Consider the following 22,172-nt stretch of genomic DNA (forward strand, 5'->3'; position numbering starts at 1 on the left):
GCCAGAATCGCGGGAAACTGAGGGGAGGGGAGGGCAGAGGAGAATCGCTGGACATGGAGGAGAGGCCAGAATCCTGGGATATGGAGGGAAGGGCAGGGCAGAGGAGAATCACTGGACATGGAGGGGATGGCAGGGCAGAGGAGTATCTCTGCACATGGAGGGAAGGTCAGTATCGCAGGAAATCGAGGGGATGGGAAGAATCGCTGGACATGGAGGGGAGAGCAGGGGAGAGAGGAGAAATCGCTTCGACGAGAGCCTTCCTAGGGCCCTTTTCATTTTTGAAGACACGGGCTTTGTTACATTAGTTTAACATATTTATAAATGATATGGAAATCGGAACGACCAATGAGGTGATTAAATTTGCAGATGGTACAAAACTATTCAAGGTTGTTAAAACACGTGCGGACAGTAAAATATTGCAGGAAATTGGAAGACTGGGCATCCAAATGGCAGATGAAATTTAATGTTGACAAATACAAGGTGATGCACATTGGAAAGAATAATCCGAATCATAGTTTACCTGATGCTAGGGTCCACCTTGGGCGTCAGTGCTCAATAAAAAGATCTGGGTGTACTTGTAGATAATATGCTAAAATGTTTTGCTCAGTGTGCGGTGGCAGCCAAAAAAGCAAATAGGATGCTAGGAATTATTAGGAGAGGGATGGTGAATAAGACCGAAAATACTATAATGCCTTTGTATCGTTATATGTGCGTCCGCATCTTGAGTATTGTGTCATTTCTGGTTGCTGTATCTCAAAAAAGATATAGTGTAATTAGAAAAGGGTCAAAGAAGAGCGACCAAAATGATAAAGGGGATGGAACACCTCTCGTATGAGGAAAGGCTAAAGAGGTTAGGGTCTTCAGCTTGGAAAAGAAACGGATGAGGGGAGAGATGATTGAGGTCTACAAAATCCAGAGTGGTGTAGAACAAGTTGAAGTAAATTTTTTACTCTTTGCAAAAGTACAAAGACTAGGGGACACTCGGGGAAGTTACATGGAAATACTTTTAAAACAAATAGGAGGAAATATTTTTTCACTCAACGAATAGTTAAGCTCTGGAACTCTTTGCCGGAGGATGTAACATAGTAACATAGTAACACAGTAGATGACGGCAGAAAAAGACCTGCACGGTCCATCTAGTCTGCCCACGATAAACTCATATGTGTATACCTTACCTTGATTTGTACCTGTCTTTTTCAGGGCACAGACCGTATAAGTCTGTCCAGCAGTATTTCCCGCCTCCCAACCACCAGTCCCGCCTCCCATCACCGGCTCTGGCACAGACCCCGTATAAGTCTGCCCTCCCCTATCCTAGCCTCTCAACCACCAACCCCTCTTCCCCCCGGCACCCAATTTCAGCTAAGCTTCTATGGATCCATTCTTTCTGCACAGCATTCCTTTATGCCTATCCCACGCATGTTTGAATTCCGTTACCGTTTTCATGTCCACCACCTCCCGCGGGAGGTAACAGTGGTTAGTGTATCTGGGTTTAAAAAAGGTTTGGACAAATTCCTGGAGGAAAAGTCCATAGTCTACGGTTGAGGCAGACATGGGAAGCAACTGCTTGCCCTGGGATTGGTAGCATGGAATGTTGCTACTCTTTTAGATTCTGAATGGAATCTTGTTACTCTTTAGGATTCCAGAATCTTGCTATTCTTTGGGGTTCTACATGGAATCTTGTCACTCTTTGAGATTCTGAATGGAATGTTGCCATGATTTGGGTTTCTGTCAGGTACTTGTGACCTGGCTTGGCCACTGTTTGGAAAACAGGATACTGGGCTAGATGGACCATTGGTCTGACCCAGTATGGCTACTCTTATGTTCTTATGTTTGAATACCATTTATGGCACCGTTATCTCTCCCAAATCTTCCTCAGTGAAGACCAAAGCAAAGACTTCATTTAATCTGCCCTTTGGCTTTGTCTTCTGCTGCCTATGTAAGAGCGGAGCACACCTCTGACCCCTCCATGTCCCCTCGCAGTTGCACGCTATGGATTTTGCACACACAATTGTAGAATCCTGACTAAGGGCAATTATGCATGAAACTACTTTGTGCCTATTAGCACCAATTAACACCAGTTGTAGCCAATGGGTTGTTGACTCTAATTAGCAGCTAATTATTATATTAGTCGTCAAGAAGACTGTTTGATAATTTGCACACACAATATTGTGTGCTAAGCATAAAATTCTGCATGCGACTTTATAAAGTTGGGGGTGGGGTGGGGGAAGTTAATGTGCATAAGTGCATTAAAAAACAAATCTCCTGCTGGTGGGTGGATACAATTTTATCTATACAAGTTGATATATGGCTGAAAGTTATCACATTAAATAACATAACACAGAACATAAGAGTAGTCATACTGGGTCAGACCAATGGTCCATCTAGCCCAGAATCCTGCTTCCAACAGTGGCCAATCCAGTACTTGGCAGAAAACCAAATTGTGACAAGATTTTATGCTTGTCTGTCTCAATAGCAGACTATAGACTTTTCCTCCAGGAACTTGCCCAAACCTTTTTTATACCCGGATTCGCTAAGCTCTGTTAACGCGTCCTCTGGAAAAGAGTTCCAGAACGTAACTATTCGTTGAGGGGCCATTTTACAAAAGTGTGCCAAAAAGTGGCCTGTGGTAGTGTGGGTGCCTGTATTGGACACACTCTGGACCATTTCTGCACCGTGTCTGGGGAAAAAAGGGAGGTTTTTGTGGGCCAGGAAATGGATGTGTGGAAAATTAAAACCAGCGCGCGTCTGTTTATGGCCTGAGCCCTTAAAGCCACCCATTGATTTAGCGGTAAGGGTTCACATGTTACTCGCACAGTAACTGTCCAGCGCGCGCCAACTGCCGATTACCGCCAGGAATGCCCCCACGTTCTACCATGGGTTTTCGGCGCATGCCAAACTTGGAATTACCGCCAGGCACATGCGCTAGCCGAGCAGTAATACCGATTTGTTGCACACACATAGGCCCTTACATGCTTTTGTATAAGGGCCCTTGAGTGAAAAAATATTTCCTCCTATTTCTTTAAGTATTTCCATGCAACTTCCTGGAGTGTCCCCTAGTCTTTGTACTTTTGGAACAAGTAAAAAATTGATTTACTCAGTTGAGAGGAGTTTCGTCCCCTTTATCATTTTGGTCCCTCTTCTTTGAACTTTTTCTAGTTCTACTATATCTTTTTTGAGATACAGCAACCGGAACTGAGCGCAGGACTCAAGGTGCGGTTGCGCCACGGAGCGATACAGAGGCATTAATAGTATTTTCGGTCTTATTCACGATAAGGAGCTTAATAAGATGTTAGATCTAAAAAAAGTAATTTTGTCTAAGAACTACATGATGGAAGAGATAAGCACTGAATTGAACCGAGCTTGCGTTGAGAAAATCTTGGCGTGAAATTGGGCTTTTGACTAGAAATAAGAAGACAGATGAAATTATTGGCAAGATTTAAGAGACAACTTGTGCATAACGTCTAGAGAAGTAAAGGGAGAACTCATGTGAAAATCTGGATATATAAAAATAACTCCTAAAGCTTGAAGTGGGTGATTTTATAACAAGGTGCCTACATAGGGGGTTCTGAAGCCAGTCTGGTTTTCAGGATTCTCACAATCAATATGAATGACAGAAGTTAGCAAGAGGGTGATTTTATAAAAAAAGGTGCCTAGACAGGGGGTTCTCAAACCAGTCTGGTTTTCAGGATTCTCACAATGAATATGAATGAGAGAGACCTGTATACAATGGAGACAGTGCATGCAACACTCTCTCATGCATATTCATTGCAGATATTATGAAAATACTAGTAAAAAAGGCCCGTTTCTGAGAGCAATGAAACGGGCGCTAGCAAGGTTTTCATCAAAGTGTGTATGTTTGAGAGTGAGTGTGTGAGAGACAGAGTGAATGTGCGAGTGTGTGTGTGAGAGTGAGACTGTGTGTGTGAGAGTGTGTGTTCGAGAAAGAGAGTGTGCCGCAGGGGTCCCCCCTCCGTGTGTTGGTGTCCTTCCCGCTCCCCCCCCGTGTTTCCTTTTCCCATTTCCTTCTCGTCCTCCTCCTCTCCTCTCCCAGCCTCAGGGTCATGGCCCCCCCGGCCTCCAGGATCGTGGGCCCTCCGTCTGGCGGCGTTTTTCTGCATCGTAGTGTGTATGTTTGAGAGAGTGTGTGTGAGAGTGAGTGTGTGAGAGAGAGAGAGTGAATGTGCGAGTATGTGTGTGACAGAGTGAGAGTGTGTGTGTAAGAATGAGAGTGTGTGTGTGAGAGGGAATCCCAGCTTCAGGGTGTCGGCCCCCCCTCCCTTGGCCTTTCAGGATGGTGGTCCCTCCGTCGGCCGGCGTTTTTCCCCCTCCCCCCTGTCTTCCCTCCCCCCTTCCTGCCCTCCCCCTTCCCCCCTCGCAGGTTCAGGTTCGAGTGCCCCCCCCCCCCTTCCTGCACCTTTCAGGGTCGTGGCCCTCCCTCCGACTGTGATGTTGAAGCTGGCTCCCTTCCTGGCAGGTTCAGGAAGGCAGGCTGACTCCGTGCATCTGTCCGACGTTCAGGCTGGCTGCCTGCCTGCGTCGCTCCCTCCGTGTCTCCGAGTTAGTGCGGGGCGATGGGAGTCCTGCGTTGGAAAATGGCCGCCGAGGGGCAAGGGGAGATCGGGTGTCACCGATGCCTGCGTCCCCGCCTCCCTCCCTCCGACGTTGTGCGGCCGATGTTAGCCCTCCGGAGGAGGGAAATGGCCGCTGAGGGTCAGGGGGAGATGGTGTTTGGCCGAGTGTCATAGCGCCGCCCTCGACATCATGACGTTATGATGCAAGGGCAGGCCAAACACTCCTGGCCAAACCGGATATCTCTGGCGCCTCAAGTTTCCGGTTTGAGGCTTCATGGAACGTTGGAGGTGCCTTTTATTATATAGAGATAAGTGGCTTGGTGTGTCCCAGCACTGGGTTGAGAACTCTTGGCTTAAATTGCAAGGGCAAGAAGGCAACTTACTGGTAGTTTATTTTATAGAGACACGTAGGCGCCTAGGTGCTTGTTTTCAAAGTTGATAGATGTCTCAAAATGGCCCAAAAAAGTCCATCTGCCAAAAACATCCAAGGCAGAATTTGGACGTCCTACACTGCAGTTCGTCCAAATAGAAAGAGGGCATGTTTAGGGCGGGACTAGGGAGGGTCCAAATTTAGCATAATCAACATTGATAATTGAATGAGAAGCAACATCCCAAGTCAAAAAAGAAGGAGGTGCTGAGTTAGACCTGTTTCAATCGCATCCAGGGTAGAAAATGGTGCTTCTGATTGAGAGTAGCTGACCACTGGATGGATTAAGACATGATCTCTTCTTAATCCCCCAGTGGTTACTGTCGTCCTCCCTCACCCCGGAAAGGAAAATTAGGCTCCCTGACATCATCAGTCATTCTGAACACAGAAGCAAGCAGGTCTGAAGGGTAGCCTAGAGGTCAGGGCAGTGGACTGTAAGTCAGGGACCCAGATTCTAATCCTGCTTCAACTCTTTTTTTTTTTTAAACCTTTAAATTGTGAAACCTCCATAATCAGAGAGATACTTTACTGTAACCTAAATATTAGAGACTTGCAAGCTTGAGGGCTGTTGAGGTGGTGCCCATTCAGGTACACTAGGTATTTCCCTGTCTCTGGAGGACTCAGCATTTAAAATAACAGAGTTGTAGTGGAATATGAACCAGGGTGCCCAGGATTAAAGTCCACTGTACTGACCACTAGGTTGCCCTGCAAGGACATCTGTGTGGCCATTTTGAAACAAATTGCTGCCAGACAGACATCCTTATCCCTGGGTTTTTTTTTTTTTGGCTTTTATAATTTTGACATTTTATCTTTGGCTGCTTATTTTGGATGTTGGAAAATGACTGTGAGATGGGCGTTTTTGGATGTTATGAGTGGGACGTCCTAATTCTGGCTTGGACATTCTTTTGAAAATGCCCCTCTTAGGCCCCTGTATGTTTTAATAAAATACCAGGACAGATCCTACAGAAATCACAGCTAACACGAAGCTACAGCCATTTATATCTGCTTGGAAGCAGGTTTAAGTGTTTACATGCGTTTTAGTTAAAAAAAATTTTTTTTTTAAAGAACCAGAATCAACTTTTAAAAAATGAAAACAAAGAGACATCAATGAGCTACATACAATGCTATCATTAATCAATAACGAACTGAGCCTGATGAAATCTGGAGCCTGGTTCTGGGTTTTAATAATGTCTCCAGCCCAACTCTGTAAACTGCTCAACTCGCCCCCTCCCTTGCTCCCAAACAACTTATGCCTTTTATAAATGCAAACGTCATACTTCCTTAGTAGAGTAAATTTCCACTCTGTACAACTGTGTTACTGTGGTAACAGGGATAGAACCATCTCTACTACTACTACTTAACATTTCTAAAGCGCTACTAGGGTTACGCAGCACTGTACAATTTAACATAGAGGGACGGTCCCTGCTCAAGGAGCTTACAATCTAAAAGACAAGTGAACAGTCAGTCCGAAAGGGGCAGTCAAATTGGGGCAGTCTGGATTTACTGAACGGTAAGAGTTAGGTGCCGAACGCAGCATTGAAGAGGTGGGCTTTAAGCAAAGACTTGAAGATGGGCAGGGAGGGGGCTTGGCGTAAGGCTCAGGAAGGTTGTACCAAGCATAGGGTGAGGCGAGGCAGAATGGGCGGAGCCTGGAGTTGGCGGTGGTGGAGAAGGGTAATGAGAGGAGGGATTTGTCCTGTGAACGGAGGTTACGGGCGGGAGCGTAAGGGGAGATGAGGGTAGAGAGGTAGTGAGGGGCAGCAGACTGAGTGCATTTGTAGGTAAGAAGAAGAAGCTTGAATTGAATGCGGTATCTGATTGGAAGCCAGTGAAGTGACCTGAGGAGAGGGGTGATATGAGTATATTGGTTCTGGCGGAATATAAGACGTGCAGCAGAGTTCTGAACAGATTGATGGGGGGATAGATGGCTAAGTGGGAGGCCGGTGAGGAGTAAGTTGCAGTAGTCAAGGCGAGAGGTAATGAGAGCGTGGACGAGAGTTCGGGTGGTGTGTTCAGAGAGGAAAGGGCGAATTTTGCTGATGTTAAAGAGGAAGAAGCGACAGGTCTTGGCTATCTGCTGGATATGCGCAGAGAAGGAGAGGGAGGAGTCAAAGATGACTCCGAGGTTGCGGGCAGATGAGACGGGGAGGTAGAGGGTGTTATCAACTGAGATAGAAAGTGGAGGAAGAGGAGAAGTGAGTTTTGGTGGAAAGACGATGAGTTCGGTCTTGGACATGTTCAGTTTCAGGTGGCGGTTGGACATCCAGGCAGCAATGTCGGATAAGCAGGCCGATACCTTTGCCTGGGTCTCCGCGGTGATGTCTGGTGTGGAGAGATACAGCTGGGTGTCATCAGCATAGAGATGATACTGGAAACCATGAGATGAGATCAGGGAGCCCAGGGAGGAGGTGTAGATTGAGAAGAGAAGGGGTCCAAGGACAGATCCCTGGGGGACACCGACAGATAGCGGGATGGGGGTGGAGGAAGATCCATGAGAGTGAACTCTCTTCCCATTACCTCTAGACCCTCCTCCCCTGTCCAGAAAATATAATGGAACAATCTTGTTACCATAATTCTCCCTTCTTCCCTCCCCCTCAGTTGTCCCCAGGGGAATCCTGCCTTCAGTACCCACTTTAAAGAATTTCCCGACCTGTAGGCCCACATTGTACCATCTCAGAAGTAGACAGACAAAAAAGAGCAACACTGGGCCTTCAAGACTAGGACAACAGGAGTACTTTATTCGCAGGTGACTCGACACGGGCCGTGTTTCGGCGCCAAAAGACGCCTGCCTCAGGGGTCAGAGTATTGATACTGTAGTGTTTAGATAATGTAGGTCAAATGCCTCGACACATCAAAGTATGCGCTGCAACGCGAAAAAGCAGGCTCCTAGCAAGAAGCCTTCTCCTGTGTACCTGTGTACCCCCCCCCCCCCACAACACATCAATATGCCTCCAGTACCCCAAATAAAAATTTCCATGAGGATTTATCAAACGTCTTCTCCACATCAAAGCTCATGATCGGGAAGCCATTCTGGTCTGAGCAGCTACCTGCAAGGAAGTCAGCAATTTCTGAATATTCTTAACTGCTGTTCTAGAAAGAACAAATCCTGCCTTTGTGCCAGCTATTATTTCAGGCAGGATCCTTAAAGATGGCTAGCCAAAACTTCTGCAAACAATTTTGCCTCATGGTTTAATAATATCGGACTATAAGATGCCGGCTATACTTGGTCTTTCCCGGGTTTTTCTGAAACTATTATCTACCACTACTACTTAACATTTCTAAAGCGCTACAAGGGTTACGCAGTGCTGTACAATTTAAACATAGAGGGACGGTCCCTGCTCAAAGAGCTTACAATCTAAGAGACAAGTGAACGGTCAGTCCGATAGGGGCGGTCAAATTGGGACAGTCTGGATTTACTGAATGGTAAGAGTTAGGTGCCGAAAGCAACATTGAAGAGGTGGGCTTTGAGCAAAGATTTGAAGATGGGTAGGGAGGGGGCTTGGCGTAAGGACTCAGGAAGTTTATTCCAAGCGTAGGGTGAGGCGAGGCAGAATGAGCGGAGCCTGGAGTTGGCGGTGGTGGAGAAGGGTACTGAGAGGAGGGATTTGTCCTGTGAGCGGAGGTTTCGGGTGGGAACGTAAGGGGAGATGAGGGTAGAGAGGTAGTGAGGGGCTGCAGACTGAGTGCATTTGTAGGTAAGAAGGAGAAGCTTGAACTGAATGCGGTATCTGATCGGAAGCCAGTGAAGTGATCTGAGGAGAGGGGTGATATGAGTATATCGGTTCTGGCGGAATATGAGACGTGCAGCAGAGTTCTGAACGGATTGAAGGGGGGATAGATGGCTAAGTGGGAGGCCGGTGCCAGTTGTAGTGATTCTGGCATCTGCCTAGTTATTATTAGTTCCTTGGGGAAACAAGGGACTGTCTAAGACTGTCATAGTAATGCTTGAATGTTTTCACTTATATACACTGTCAGCCAGCACATTTGCTTATTTCCAATCTGAGGAAGAAGGGCAACCTTCGAAAGCTAATCAAGAAATGTATTAAGTTATGTCCAATAAAAAAGGTATCATCTTATTTTCTTTTCCATGTTTTATTTTGTTTGATTTCTATAGATTCTACATGGAATGTTGCTATTCCACTAGCAACATTCCATGTAGAAGTCGGCCCTTGTAGATCACCAATGTGGCCGCGCAGGCTTCTGCTTCTGTGAGTCTGACGTCCTGCACGTACGTGCAGGACGTCAGACTCACAGAAACAGAAGCCTGCGCAGCCTTCTACATGGAATGTTGCTAGTGGAATAGCAACATTCCATGTAGAATCTCCAACAGGAGCAACATTCCATGTAGAATCTCCAATAGTATCTATTTTACTGTCATAGTAATGCTTGAATGTTTTCACTTATATACACTGTCAGCTAGCACATTTGCTTATTTCCGATCTGAGGAAGAAGGGCAACCTTCGAAAGCTAATCAAGAAATGTATTAAGTTATGTCCAATAAAAAAGGTATCATCTTATTTTCTTTTCCATGTTTTATTTTGTTTGATTTCTATTGATAACCTTAAGAGTGGACTAACACGGCTACCACACTCCTCTACTTAAGAATGTTATAAAATTCGCTCTGGAATCCATTGGGTCCTAGGGCCTTTATCAACGGGCATGGCTGGATTACCTAACCTACTTGATCTGAAGTGATAGGGGCATTTAGAAGCCTCTCCTGTGGGAGTGTGATTTGGGGCACCTCTATAATATTCAAATAAGTTGTGCTACCTAATTCGTACTGTCTTTAGCATACAACTGATCAAAAAAAGGCCAAAAAACTGCTGCTATCTCCATGTCCTTATGTACTAACCAACCCTGACAACCCTTAATCCCCATAATCTTCTTTGTATGCAAGATAGAATCCTATTTTTTTTATTTGCATAATGGTATAACTGATTATATATATATATATATATATATATATATATATATATATATATATTTTTTTTTTTTTTTTAATTTTATTTATAAATTGCTTTTACAATATATTTTCAAGCATGACATCTTGAAAGAAAGTGAAACATATTCCTCAATACAAAGAAATAAAGAAAAATCAAAATATACCAAGGGTATTACAAATTTCACTCAAGTCCTACAATTAAGGATTCCAAGGTTTAAAGCCAGAGGAATCAATAACAGGAAATCAATAAGGAAATAGCTAAACGCACAGGATTATGGCGATAATCTCGTTTCGGTCCAGTTGTTGACTTAGAAGCGATTAGTTTGGAGAGCTGAAGTGGATCAGTGAAAGTATATTTTACATTTTCAAGCTTAATAATACACTTGAAGGGGTACCTAAAAAAAAAAGGTACCCCCTGCTTGAATAACTGGTGTTTTCATTATGAGAAATTGTTTCCTTCTTTTCTGGGTCTCCCTAGAAAAATCCGGAAACAAGGAAATCCGGAAACCATATTTTTTATTCTTTTATTTATATTACACAAGTAATAAACTTGTTACATGTAACTGTGGGAAAAATACAAAACAAATATTCTCTTCTACAGAGAAAAACAAAGAAACAAAAAATTCAGGAACGTATGTAGTATCGTATTATCCCATCCTTACACCACAAATGCTGGGAGAGTGGCTAATAAATCGAGGAAATCACACTAGTATAAATCGAGGAAATCACACTAGTATAAAGTTAACAAGTAAGGCCCAAGCCCACCCACACCTATTCTTTCCATATACAGCCTAATAAACAGATGTTACTACCCTGACACCCTCTTCAGATCTAGGAAAGCTCTAAGCTGATCCGGTACAAAGAAAACATATTTTACTCCCAAATATCTCACTATACGTTTACACAGGGCTTTTTTTGAGGGGGTACTCGGGGGTACTGAGTTACCGGTACCTTTTCCATTGTGTGCTAAAATTGACCCATGGTCTCCAAGTTTTAATGAAAGAGCTCCAGCTCTACACACCAATCCTGCCTTGTCATAGATTCTGTGATTGGTTGCAGGGGTCCTGGCTATCGTGGGGTGAATCCCTCGGTGATCACCCTACCCCTGAAGGGTGGCCTGGCATTTGAATACCGGCACCCTTTTTTGCTAGAAGAAACACACTGCATTTACAGTCACTTAACTCGGTAACTACAAAATTTATATATCAAATTCTTTTTTTTATTTATTAATGTCAAAACTTTCTTCTTAGTAAATATTATTTTTTCACATAAATGCTATACTGCATTTTACTCAGTTTTCCTATTATCCCTTCACTCATACACTCACACACACAGCATAACTGTCACAACTTAACTCTATAACGAGATATTTTCTACATTAGACTACAATGAAGTTGCCTCCCCTCTGTTCTCAAATGGGTTGTATAAGTCTCTTTCCTTCCTTCCTTCCTTTATAGATCATTGGGGGTCTGTGCTGGGTCCGTTGCTTTTTAATGTATTTATAAATGACCTAGAGATGGGAATAACTAGTGAGGTAATTAAATTTGCCGATGACACAAAATTATTCAGGGTCGTCAAGTCGCAGGAGGAATGTGAACGATTACAGGAGGACCTTGCGAGACTGGGAGAATGGGCGTGCAAGTGGCAGATGAAGTTCAATGTTGACAAGTGCAAAGTGATGCATGTGGGTAAGAGGAACCCGAATTATAGCTACGTCTTGCAAGGTTCCGCGTTAGGAGTTACGGATCAAGAAAGGGATCTGGGTGTCGTCGTCGATGATACACTGAAACCTTCTGCTCAGTGTGCTGCTGCGGCTAGGAAAGCGAATAGAATGTTGGGTGTTATTAGGAAGGGTATGGAGTCCAGGTGTGCGGATGTTATAATGCCGTTGTATCGCTCCATGGTGCGACCGCACCTGGAGTATTGTGTTCAGTACTGGTCTCCGTATCTCAAAAAAGATATAGTAGAATTGGAAAAGGTACAGCGAAGGGCGACGAAAATGATAGTGGGGATGGGACGACTTTCCTATGAAGAGAGGCTGAGAAGGCTAGGGCTTTTCAGCTTGGAGAAGAGACGGCTGAGGGGAGATATGATAGAAGTGTATAAAATAATGAGTGGAATGGATCGGGTGGATGTGAAGCGACTGTTCACGCTATCCAAAAATACTAGGACTAGAGGGCATGAGTTGAAGCTACAGTGTGGTAAATTTAAAACGAATCGGAGAAAATTTTTCTTCACCCAACGTGTAATTAGACTCTGGAATTCATTGCCGGAGAACGTGGTACGGGCGGTTAGCTTGACGGAGTTTAAAAAGGGGTTAGATAGATTCCTAAAGGACAAGTCCATAAACCGCTATTAAATGGACTTGGAAAAATTCCGCATTTTTAGGTATAACTTGTCTGGAATGTTTTTACGTTTGGGGAGCGTGCCAGGTGCCCTTGACCTGGATTGGCCACTGTCGGTGACAGGATGCTGGGCTAGATGGACCTTTGGTCTTTCCCAGTATGGCACTACTTATGTACTTATGTACTTATATTGACGTTATAGATAAACAAAACGTCTCTTATCACAGTTATCATGTGATCAACTCAATTACTTCACTTCGTCAAGACCCATGTGTGCTTGACTCTGTCAGTTCAATGCTGTTTGTTTTGTTACATTTGTACCCCGCGCTTTCCCACTCATGGCAGGCTCAATGCGGCTTACATGGGGCAATGGAGGGTTAAGTGACTTGCCCAGAGTCACAAGGAGCTGCCTGTGCCTGAAGTGGGAATCGAACTCAGTTCCTCAGTTCCCCAGGACCAAAGTCCACCACCCTAACCACTAGGCCACTCCTCCACTGTTGCTACTATTTGAGATTCTACATGGAATGTTGCTATTCCACTAGCAACATTCCATGTAGAAGTCAGCCTTTGCAGATCACCAATGTGGCCGCGCAGGCTTCTGCTTCTGTGAGTATGTGCAGGACGTCAGACTCACAGAAACAGAAGCCTGCGCAGCCTTCTACATGAAATGTTGCTAGTGGAATAGCAACATTCCATGTAGAATCTCCAATAGTAGCAACATTCCATGTAGAATCTCCTATAGTAGCAACAGAATCTCAGTAGTAGCAACATTCCGTGTAGAATCTCCAATAGTAGCAACAGAATCTCAATAGTAGCAACATTCCATGTAGAATCTCCAATAGTAGCAACATTCCATGTAGAATCTCCAATAGTATCTATTTTATTTTTGTTACATTTGTACCCTGCGCTTTCCCACTCATGGCAGGCTCAAAGCGGCTTACATGGGGCAATGGAGGATTAAATGACTTGCCCAGAGTCACAAGGAGCTGCCTGTGCCTGAAGTGGGAATTCAACTCAGTTCCTCAGTTCCCCAGGACCAAAGTCCACCACCCTAACCACTAGGCCACTCCGCCTGATCCTTGAATCCTTGAAACGTCGTGATGTATGCCTGTTAACTGCAGTTCCAGTTCTTCTGCAGCTTTTCTCTGTACTTCTCGTAAATATATTATACGTTTTAAATCCTCAGGCAAGCTGTAGGCATTTCCTTTCTCTCCAACGCTAATGAACTGTTGTGTTCCCATACTCAATCCGAGTCAAACCCTACGCATTCTAATGCGTTTTGCTTGTAGCGTCTTCAGGGGCTCAACTAAACAATATACAATTAGAACATAAGAAAACCTACTCTCTTCACCCTTAACTATCTAAATCTTCTTCAAATAGTTTTTAAATTCATACCTTATACTATAATATCGACTGCTTAGTCAGGTGGGTCTCCCCCAGGTGTCTGAAGCAATGGCGCTGAAACACTTGAACGCTGGAGCATGTGCTCTGCTTTTTACTGGCTCTATGATGACATCATCGCTAACATTACCCACAAATTCCTGTCCAGTCTACCTCGTTAAGGCCAGTGGGATGTACAGTATGCCATTCAAAAACCAATCGTTGCTCTTTTTTTTAATCATTTATAATTTTTCATTTTACAAGGGTCACTTGCAAACAGTAATACAGAGATGACTGTACATTAATACAATATTAGAGGAAAACAATCTCAACTAGATAAATGGATTATATACAATCTTTCGATTTCTTAGACCACAAAATAAATAGGGAGAGTGAAACAAGACAAGGAGATCAATTAAACAACAGTAAACAAAGAAAACGTGGTATTAACCTGATTATCCCAGTTATTATTTATCTGAATCATTATTCCTCATTGATCATCTGGTTGGCTTCTTCAAACCCAAGACGGTGTATAGTCAATTAATTTCGTTGGAAACATACTTATTGTCCAATATTAGTGGAAATAATAAACCTGATTTCATTTTTTTCCTCTTTTAAAACCAGAAATTATTTAACAATACAAACACTTGAGTCTCTAATCCAATTCCCACTGATTAAGGTAATCCCAGATTCACAGGTTTCACTCCTTTTGAATTAATATACTAAAAGGAATCATTTCAGAGGAAAAAACTTTAGGAGTCATACCCGGAACTCTGGGAGCGTTGCTCTTTTTTAAAGCATTTTCTGTAATACATTTCCACCTTCTATTCTCTCAAACTTAATTAAAACTACATACCGCAGTTCTGTCAATGAATGATTATGAGACAGCCAACGTGCTACTAAAGGGGTGTCAACCTTAGACAAATGAATATTGCTTAGGTGTTGTGCCAATCTGTATATCCACCCATGTTCTCTCTAAGGCATATTGGCAATAAGTACAATCTTTGCACCTGCTGTGACCCCCTATCTGATGGATCCTGATCTGCTTTCTTATCAATCTTTCCCCTATATTTTGGCCCCTTGTATATGCAAAGCAAGGTTTACCCACAAATCCTGGATGAACTCCCAATATTGGCCAATACTTATTGATTATATTACGTATTTTTGTTGGATAGTTTTTGTTTAAAGAGTGGCATACCAGTGGGTCAATTCTTTAGAATGAAAAGGCTGTGTTCATAAAAACATGATTTTTTGGAACAGGCACGAGATATAAGGAAGAGATTTTAGCATAGGGGGTATCCATTGGTGTGCTGGAGCAGGCTCTCACAGGCTCGCAAGAGCCGGTTGTTAAGTTTTTAAGAATTTTGGGAGCCGGTTGTTAAAGTAGGGCCCTCCATGGCTACTTTAACAACTGGCTCCCAAAATGTGGGCTTGGGCCCCCTGCTGAATTCTCTTTTACTTTGCTGGTGGGGATGCTGAGCCCTGGCAGCCAAGTAAATAGACTGCTGCTGCTCCCCGCTCCTTGTTTCCAGCTCTGGGCAGCAGGCTGGGACTTCTCGAGCATGTGAGAGAAGTTCCAGCATGCTGCTCAGAGCAAGACGTTGGGAGTGGTGGCAGTCCATTTATTGGCTGCCAGCAAAGGTATGCCTAGTGTGCCCGCACAAAGTGAGGGAGGAGAGAGAGGCAAGTGTTGCTCCCCCCCCCCCCTCCCCGGGCCACCCCTGGCCCTTCCAACTGCAGAGCTGGCTACGTCCGGAGAAAGAGCCTGTTGTTAAAAATTTACCAGCACACCCCTGGGGGTATCCAACAAAAATTATCAGTAAAGTCTTTAAAAAAGCAAGAAATGTACATAAATCTTGGTTGCTGTCTTCAACACAGGAAAAAGAAAAAGAAGACAGATTAACGTGTATTACCATTTGATTCTTTAGCAATTCAAATACGAAGTTGCTTAAAGATAAGTGATTCAAGGATCAGCATTGAACTGATAGAGTCAAGCACACATGGGTCTTGACGAAGTGAAGTAATTGAGTTGATCACATGATAACTGTGATAAGAGACGTTTTGTTTATCTATAACGTCAAGGATCTATAAAAGGAAGGAAAGAGACTTATACAACCCATTTGAGAACAGAGGGGAGGCAACTTCATTGTAGTCTAATGTAGAAAATATCTCTGTATCTCGTTATAGAGTTAAGTTGTGACAGTTATGCTGTGTGTGTGAGTGTATGAGTGAAGGGATAATAGGAAAACTGAGTAAAATGCAGTATAGCATTTATGTGAAAAAATAATATTTACTAAGAAGAAAGTTTTGACATTAAATAAATAAAAAAAAAATTTGATATATAAATTTGGAAGTTACTGAGTTAAGGGACTGTATTGGGAGTCACTAGATTGAAAATTTGAAATCTCATAGAAGTAGGGTTGACTATTCATTTACAGGGATAAGCTAGGAAAAAAGTAGCCCCCAAAGTCTTTATTTCTTCTCTCAAAACCAGAAAGCTTTTCCGTCTGTCTTGAGTAGATCTAGTAACGTCTGGAAATATCCATCACTTTTGATCACAGAACTTACGAGCATTCTTAAAGTACAACTTCAGAATAGCATTGAAATCTTGCTGAAATACAAATGAAACCAATAGTGTAGCCCTATTTGTTACTTCTGATAATGAGTCCTCTAAAATCAAAGAAATGTCTCTTGTCATTAAATTTCTCCTCTTCCTGGTCCTGTTCCATATCTTCATGAGACCCTCCTTGCTTCTTCTTCACAGGAAGGAAATATATCTTATTTATAGGAGGAATATTTTGAGAGGAAATCTTTAATTTTCAATGAGTTATTTCTTAAACAGTTCTAAGGGAAGGACTCCAACAGGCCTTGGGAAATTTAATATCCTCCTATTCAAACGTCTATTGAAATTTTCAATTTGTTCTATTTTCTGATGTATAATCAAATTGTCTTTCATAACTGCTGACATATTATCCTTGATATTAGAAACATCGGTTTGATATTTTTGTACCTGATTGTTAAAGTCCTGCTTTAATCTGTCCATCGACTTGGAGAGCTGTTCCATCATTGAAACAAGATTCGCTGTTTCCTGAGTTGGCTTTGTAATTGAAGAATTCAATCTCTCAATTGCCTGCCAGAGGGTATCTAGCGTAACCACCACGGGAGGGTTCAACAGTCCCTTCCTGTCCAAGGTCTCAGATACTGCCGCTGAGCGCTCTAATGGAAAGCCATTACCACTGGTCCCAATATGAGCACCTTCCGCAAGTTTGGGGCCCGTCTTCTCCTCCCACGTCACAGCGGGGCATGGTGGTATGTCGGCTTCTGGAGGAGAGAGCGTTGTTTCATGTTCCTGGGGTGTCGAGGTTCCTCCCTCGATGCTCAAAGCAGAACCTCCTCTGGTATTGATCTGTGGGCACCGGAGCGTGAAGCTATCAAGGGTTTGCTGTTTCGGGGAAGAAGTAAGGACAGGTAATGGTAAAACCCTTACTATCCCCTTTCTTTTAGTATGAGGCATAATAGGAAAACCAGAAAACAAAACCGAGGAAACTTCAGCAAACTATTCCGAGCAGCCTCACTCCTCACAGCATGTCGGTGCCATCTTGGCCACTCCATAACTGATATTTATGATATAAAATTGATTTAGTGGCTCTATCATGTATCAAGGAGTTCAGTTTGTGTTGTGTAGATAGCAGTTGTTCCTTATTTTGCAAAGTGAGCGCCTTACTAACATTTTTTTCTCTATATTCTACTTTGTTTCTTAAGATGCAAGATCTCTCTGTCTCTAGATTTCTTCTTGTAACAAAAGTAGGATTATTATTATTATTATTTATTGCATTTGTACCCCACATTTTTCCACCTATTTGCAGGCTCAATGTGGCTTACAGAGTATTGTTATGACAAAGTCATGACAGGATATTGGAAACAATCAAAAGTAAGCAGAAGATGGATGAGGAGTTAGAGAAGATGGTGTTAGATTGGATAGTTTAGGAGGTGAATTGTGTCTTTATGGGTTCTTTTTGTAGGCTCTATGGAAGAGATGTGTCTTCAGAGATTTGCGAAAGTTGCTTAGATTGTCTATAGTTTTTAGGGCTGGATATATTGAAACCCCTCAGCATGTAGAAATGTTAAAGGAAATTAGGGAAGCAAACAAACTGGGCAACACAATAATAATAGGTGATTTCAATTACCCCGATATTAACTGGGTAAATGTAACATCGGGCCATGCTAGGGAGGTAAAATTCCTTGACGAAATCAAGGACTGCTTTATGGAGCAGCTGGTACAGGAGCTGATGAGACAAGGAAAAATTCTAGACCTAATCCTTAGTGGAGCGCATGATCTGGTGCGGGAGGTAATGGTGCTGGGGCCGCTAATTTGATATTAGCTTTGAAGTAAGTATACACAGGAAATCCAATACGTTAGCGTTTAACTTTAAAAAAGGAGACTGATAAATGAGAAGAACAGTGAAAAAAAAAAACTTAGAGGAGCGGCTTCAAGGGTCAAAAATTTACATCAGGCATGGATGCTGTTCAAAAACACCATCCTGGAAGCCCAAGTCAAATATATTCCACGTATTAGGAAAGGAGGACGGAAGACTAAGTGACAGCCGGCATAGTTAAAAAGTGAGGTGAAGGAAGATATTAGAGTATTCCTTCCTTCTATTCATCCATCTCCTTTCTATCTGAGTACATCTTGCCTTCGTCGCTATCGTCATACCTCTCCTACTCTTCTCCATAGTCTCTTGCTCCTTCTGCTCTCCACAGGGGACATTAATCCCAATCCTGGTCCTCCACATCAGCTCTCATCCTATTTGTGCAGGTCACACCGTGATATCTCCAATCTAATTTCTGTTCCTTTCTTCTCTCCTTCTTCCCTGCCTTTCTCGTGCGCTCTGTGGAATGCCCGCTCTGTCTGTAAGAAACTTTCCTACATCCATGACCTCTTTATCTCTCTTACTCTCCATCTACTTGCCCTAACTGAAACTTGGCTTTTCCCTGAAGACTCTGCTTCAGTCGCGGCCCTATGCCATACTCCTCGCCCGGTTGGCCACGGAGGTGATGTCAGGCTACTACTTTCACCCTCTTGTAGATTTCAACCTCTTCTTCCACCTCAGTCTCACTGTTTTTCTTCCTTCGAAGTTCACTCCATCAGTCTATTTGCTCCTCTACCTCTCCGAGTAGCAGTCATTTATCGACCCGCTGATAAGTCCCTTTCTCACTGACTTTGATGCCTGGCTTTCCTTCTTTCTTGAACCTTCATCTCCTTCCATCATTCTTGGGGATTTTAACATTCATGCTAGTGATCCCTCTCTTATGCTTCTCAGTTTCTTGCTTTAACATCCTCTTTCAATCTTCAACTGTGCTCCACTGCCCCCACTCACCAGAATGGCCACTGTCTTGATCTTATCTTCTTCTCAAACTGGTCACTCTCCAGTTTCTGTGCCTCAATTCTTCCCCTCTCTGACCATCATCTGATAACTTTCACACCTCCTCCCCAGTCCCGTCCAATCTTAACCAATACATTTAGGAATCTTCAGGCTATTGACCCTTCTACTCTGTCCTCCAGTGTTTCAAATCTCTTCTCTACCACTATGTTATCCAAGTCTGTCAATGAGGCTGTCTCTTCCTATAATACTATTCTCTCCTCTGCTCTGGATACTCTCGCTCCTCCCATTCCCCGTTCTGTAAAACGTACCAAACCACAGCCTTGGCTGACCTCTAGAATCCGCTACCTACATTCCTGTGCCCGCTCTGCCGAACGCCTTTGGCGGTCTATGGACTTGTCCTTTAGGAATCTATCTAACCCCTTTTTAAACTCCGTCAAGCTAACCGCCCGTACCACGTTCTCCGGCAACGAATTCCAGAGTCTAATTACACGTTGGGTGAAGAAAAATTTTCTCCGATTCGTTTTAAATTTACCACACTGTAGCTTCAACTCATGCCCTCTAGTCCTAGTATTTTTGGATAGCGTGAACAGTCGCTTCACATCCACCCGATCCATTCCACTCATTATTTTATACACTTCTATCATATCTCCCCTCAGCCGTCTCTTCTCCAAGCTGAAAAGCCCTAGCCTTCTCAGCCTCTCTTCATAGGAAAGTTGTCCCATCCCCACTATCATTTTCGTCGCCCTTCGCTGTACCTTTTCCAATTCTACTATATCTTTTTTGAGATACGGAGACCAGTACTGAACACAATACTCCAGGTGCGGTCGCACCATGGAGCGATACAACGGCATTATAACATCCGCACACCTGGACTCCATACCCTTCCTAATAACACCCAACATTCTATTCGCTTTCCTAGCCGCAGCAGCACACTGAGCAGAAGGTTTCAGCGTATCATCGACGACGACACCCAGATCCCTTTCTTGATCCGTAACTCCTAACGCGGAACCTTGCAAGACGTAGCTATAATTCGGGTTCCTCTTACCCACATGCATCACTTTGCACTTGTCAACATTGAACTTCATCTGCCACTTGCACGCCCATTCTCCCAGTCTCGCAAGGTCCTCCTGTAATCGTTCACATTCCTCCTGCGACTTGACGACCCTGAATAATTTTGTGTCATCGGCGAATTTAATTACCTCACTAGTTATTCCCATCTCTAGGTCATTTATAAATACATTAAAAAGCAACGGACCCAGCACAGACCCCTGCGGGACCCCACTAACTACCCTCCTCCACTGAGAATACTGGCCACGCAATCCTACTCTCTGCTTCCTATCTTTCAACCAGTTCTTAATCCATAATAATACCCTACCTCCGATTCCATGACTCTGCAATTTCTTCAGGAGTCTTTCGTGCGGCACTTTGTCAAACGCCTTCTGAAAATCCAGATATACAATATCAACCGGCTCCCCATTGTCCACATGTTTGCTTACCCCCTCAAAAAAATGCATTAGATTGGTGAGGCAAGACTTCCCTTCACTAAATCCGTGCTGACTTTGTCTCATCAGTCCATGTTTTTGTATATGCTCTGCAATTTTATTCTTAATAATAGCCTCCACCATCTTGCCCGGCACCGACGTCAGACTCACCGGTCTATAATTTCCCGGATCTCCTCTGGAACCCTTCTTAAAAATCGGAGTAACATTGGCTACCCTCCAGTCTTCCGGTACTACACTCGATTTTAGGGACAGATTGCATATTTCTAACAGTAGCTCCGCAAGTTCATTTTTTAGTTCTATTAATACTCTGGGATGAATACCATCAGGTCCCGGTGATTTACTACTCTTCAGCTTGCTGAACTGACCCATTACATCCTCCAAGGTTACAGAGAATTTGTTTAGTTTCTCCGACTCCCCGGCTTCAAATATTCTTTCCGGCACCGGTGTCCCCCCCAAATCCTCCTCGGTGAAGACCGAAGCAAAGAATTCATTTAATTTCTCCGCTACGGCTTTGTCCTCCTTGATCGCCCCTTTAACACCATTTTCGTCCAGCGGCCCAACCGACTCTTGGCCGGTTTCCTGCTTTTAATGTATCTAAAAAAATTTTTACTATGTATTTTTGCTTCCAACGCTAATTTCTTCTCAAAGTCCTTTTTTGCCCTCCTTATCTCCGCTTTGCATTTGGCTTGGCATTCCTTATGATCTATCCTGTTACTTTCAGTTGGTTCTCTTCTCCACTTTCTGAAGGATTGTTTTTTGGCTCTAATGATTTCCTTTATCTTACTGTTTAGCCACGCCGGCTGACGTTTAGTCTTTTTTTCCTTTTTTCTAATACGTGGAATATATTTGTCCTGAACCTCCAGGATGGTGTTTTTAAACAGCATCCACGCCTGATGCAAGTTTTTTACTCTGCGAGCTGCTCCTTTCAGTCTTTTTTTCACCATTTTTCTCATTTTGTCGTAATCACCTTTTCTATAGTTAAACGCTAGCGTACTTGATTTCCTAGTTTCACTTCCTTCAATGCCAATATCAAAACCGATCATATTATGATCACTGTTATCAAGCGGCCCTCGTATCGTTACCCCCCTGCACTAGATCATGAGCACCACTAAGGACTAAGTCTAGTATTTTTCCTTCTCTTGTCGGCTCCTGAACTAGCTGTTCCATGAAGCTGTCCTTGATTTCATCAAGAAATCTTATGTCCCTTGCGTGTACAGATGTTACATTAACCCAGTCTATATGCGGGTAATTGAAATCCCCCATTATTATTGTGTTGCCCAGTTTGTTTGCGTCCCTGATTTCCTTTAACATTTCCGCATCCGTCTGTTCGTCCTGGCCAGGCGGACGGTAGTACACTCCTATCACTATCCTTTCCCCTTTGCACATGGAATTTCAATCCACAGTGATTCCAAGGAGTGTTTTGTTTCCTGCAGAATTTTCAATCTATTTGATTCAAGGCTCTCGTTAATATACAATGCTACCCCTCCACCAATCCGATTCACCCTATCACTACGATATAATTTGTACCCCGGTATGACAGTGTCCCACTGGTTATCCTCCTTCCACCAGGTCTCAGATATGAATAACTATGGCCAGTTTCTAATATTCGTGGGAGAGAGTT

The 22,172-nt window shown here is 43.5% G+C and overlaps 1 long non-coding RNA gene across 1 annotated transcript; it reads left to right on the forward strand.

The window, feature by feature from the left end:
* Positions 1–2,788: 2,788 nt before the first annotated feature.
* On the forward strand, positions 2,789–10,565 carry LOC115461824. Its single transcript, XR_003940777.1, has 3 exons — positions 2,789–2,865; positions 8,530–8,535; positions 10,554–10,565. It is a non-coding gene; the product is annotated as an uncharacterized LOC115461824 (long non-coding RNA).
* The last annotated feature ends 11,607 nt before the right edge of the window (positions 10,566–22,172 follow it).

The sequence above is a fragment of the Microcaecilia unicolor genome, chromosome 2 (genome assembly GCF_901765095.1).
Source record: "Microcaecilia unicolor chromosome 2, aMicUni1.1, whole genome shotgun sequence".
Classification (NCBI taxonomy): Eukaryota; Metazoa; Chordata; class Amphibia; order Gymnophiona; family Siphonopidae; genus Microcaecilia; species Microcaecilia unicolor.